This window comes from Gossypium hirsutum, chromosome A11 (assembly GCF_007990345.1).
Source record: "Gossypium hirsutum isolate 1008001.06 chromosome A11, Gossypium_hirsutum_v2.1, whole genome shotgun sequence".
NCBI lineage: Eukaryota > Viridiplantae > Streptophyta > Magnoliopsida > Malvales > Malvaceae > Gossypium > Gossypium hirsutum.
This window is the reverse complement of record NC_053434.1, coordinates 40,628,550-40,631,946: the sequence shown is the minus strand read 5'-3', so window position 1 is coordinate 40,631,946 and position 3,397 is coordinate 40,628,550. Positions and strand designations below refer to the sequence as shown.

The 3,397-nt window shown below is 33.4% G+C and overlaps 1 pseudogene; it reads left to right on the top strand.

Annotated features, from left to right (window-relative positions):
- The first annotated feature begins 1,197 nt into the window (after positions 1–1,197).
- On the top strand, positions 1,198–1,297 carry LOC121210201 (uncharacterized; annotated as a pseudogene).
- Positions 1,298–3,397: the final 2,100 nt, after the last annotated feature.

Sequence of the window (3,397 nt, the reverse complement as noted above, 5' to 3'; positions counted from 1 at the left end):
TAGCTTGGGAGATTGCCGAACCTTAGGCTTCTCTTTTTCTTTTCTTTTGTTTATGGTTTCGGTGTATGAATAAAGAAAATGATATGAGTATAATTTATTTTATGTTTATTTTATGATATTTTATAACATATTATTTCATTTACTATTTTCAATTACAATTTTAACCTTAGTTAAAACATTATTTTATCACATTTTAATGTCCTTAGCCGTCCACTTATAATACTAATGGTCCATTTTCAACTTAAGGACCTCCACCTAATAAGCCATTAATAAATTGCCCCTTTATGCTTTTAACCATCAAATTTTTTTAATTTACGCGATTTAGCCCTTTTATTTAATCGGGCACCTAAACGACAAAATTAAAGCACGAAAATTTCACAGATATAAATTTACACAGAATAAACACTGAAAATAATTTTAAAATATTTTTCAGACTCGAACTCGTAGTCCCAAAACCACTGTTCCGATTAGGGTCTAATTCAGGCTGTTACAACTAATGCCCATTTGCCTCTGTATCTCATTCAATGTGCTCATGATATTATGCATCTCTTCTTTTAATTCAGTAAAGTCCATTTGAGTTTGTACGCATTTGGTCTTTACTTGTTGAATGTCAAACCTCATAAGATGCATATCATTTTTGATTCGGTCCAAGCGTTGACCACAACCAACGTGGTCGTTACCTATGGATCTCTCTTGAGATCTTTGCAAATGTGGGAGTTTTTACGCATTTGGTCTTTACTTGTTGAATGTCATCTTGAAGCTAGGTTTTTCACTACATTGGTTGCCTCCCCACTTTAGATTCGGATGGTCATTTCAACCAGGGTTGTAGGTGTTTGAATAGGGATTTTCATCCCTGTTTCCCAAGTAATTCAATTCCTCCGATTGGGTCTCTAAGTACAACGTGTAGCTTTGAGTGCCATCATTCATTGATGGCTTGACAGTGTTCTCTAAACGATGTAATTTTTCCAAGATTTGTTGATACTTATCGTCTTCCTTGATCATTTTAGCTATCGATGACTTTTGGATGCATGAAAAGTGCTCGTTTGGACATATGTATGAGTTCATGTCCATGTCTTCAATTAATTGATAGGCTAAGTAGATGTTATTCATGAAGACTCTGACCAAGGCGCCATCTAAGCCGACTCTTAAGGCCCATCCAATCCGTTATAAAAAAATTGCAATTGAAGGAAGTCTTGCATACCTTGATGTGGGCATTTCCTAAGCAATGCCTTGAAGCTTTCCCACGCTTCATATAAATTCTTGCCTTCAAATTTCTTGAAATTAGAAATTCACGCCTCAATTGGATGGTTAGACTAATGGGGATAATTTGTGTAAATATTTCCTTTTTAAGTCGTCCCATGTCGTGATGGAACTCGACTAGGAATCAAGCCATTCATAGGCATTGTCACAAAGTGAGAATAGAAATAACTCTAGACGGATCACGTCGTTGGTCACTCTGTTGTATTCAAATGTGTCGTACAACTGTGGGAATATCTTTAAATGTTTGTTTGGGTCTTCCATCATATTTCCTCAAAATTGCAATTTTTTTTGTATTATTTGGATGGTGGTCATCTTAATTTCAAAATTGTTTGTGTTAATCGTCAGCCTCTAAATACTACCATGAACAACGTCTAAAGTGGGAAGCGCGTACCTACGCAATATCCTCTCTAGTTGAGCCATCAATTGTTCTCTTTGTAACTGTGCAGGCAGTTCAATGTTTTCCTCATGGCAATTTCGCCACTACAAGTGGATTGTTTACATTCGCTAATGGGTTCTCCTTAAAATTCTCTCTAGTTCAGGATTTGGCTCGATTGGAAAGGTTCCTCTTTGAGTCATACATTGAAATAAAAAAATAAGTTAAAATAAATTAAAATTCAAATATAGTAAAAATCAAATAAAAATAAAAATACGGATCTATGATTATAAAATTTCCTATTTATTTTATCAAATGTAGAAAATTAAATTTAAGTCTAATGTCAAAACCTCCCCAACAACGGCGCCAACAACTTGGCTGTCGTTAGGCGTGCAAACATTCGGGCTAGAAATACTGCAATAAAAAGATATAAAATTAACCAGAAGTGTCCGTAAATATATGGTTCAAATTTTAATATAGATTAGTGTTATAACAAAACACTTTGAGAAGCATTCTGAGGATTTTACCCAAGGGAGGTTGAATTAAATCTAAAATAATTCGCTACACTAATAAATCTAAATAATACCGGTTTAAATTTATATTACAAAAAATTAAATTAACACCAATTAATCGAATTAACCTAAATTTTTTTAAATTAAAATCAACCAATTACCATTAAGTTAGCTATTAATTAACTAGTTATTACCTCTCGGCCTGTAACTAATTAAATAATCGACCAATGCACGCTTTCCTCTCAGCATCACTTTCGACCAAGATAAATTATGAGGTACTTAGTAAACTTATCTCTTTATCTCATTTATCGTAAATTACTTCCTAGGGGCGTAGGTTTAATAACACATAATTTAAGCCAACTAACTTGGATTTCAACCCTCGTTCATTCGTTAATTATTCACACATCCATTCGTTAATCTCCCTAAGGAAATTAGCTACTCATGGATCTAAATACAATAATTCCTAGACTCATATATAACGTGCAAAGCAAAAAATTAAATGAAAGTAAGGAGTAGAGAAATAAGTTCGTTTTTTATTTCGATTTGAACTCGAGAGCGAAATATCCTTTAACTTTTGGACATGTTACCTTGATTGCAATTGGAATCAACATCGAAATAATGAAAAACTATTATATTAAAGCCTTGGATTGAAATTGAATCCAAGTTGAAATGAAAACAAAAGTATAAAAAGGGCTAAATTGAAAAGAAATAAAAACTAAACTAAAAACCCTAAAATACTAAAACAACTAACTTGGCCAAGCCTCCTCAAATGAGACTTAACATGCCTATTTATAGAGTTTATGCTTAGATTTAATTAGGGTTGCTAAACAGCCCAAAAATCTGATTAAGGTACATTGTGAGGACTAAAATACCCTTAATTAATTTTTTTTCGTAATTCGGTATTGCGACACTCCCCTGAAATTCTGGGTATTTTGGCTTCAAAGTTTGATGTTGAGACACCACTTCCCAGTGTCGCGACGCTGTAATTGTCCCTCGTCTTCTAAGCCTAAAAACAATGTTCTACACACTAGATAAAGTCGTTATATCATCCCTAATTCCATAGTGGCCCATTAAGGCATTACATAACTCAAAATTGCGTAAAAATGCTTATTTTTCATAATTTAAACATAAAACTATGAAAACCACAAATGAAATAAAAACATATAAAAATGCTGTAAAACAAGCTTGTTAAGTGTTGGAAAGCCCTTAATTTGCCACAATGAACTGTGGCAGATCATAGCTCTAAGAGGAG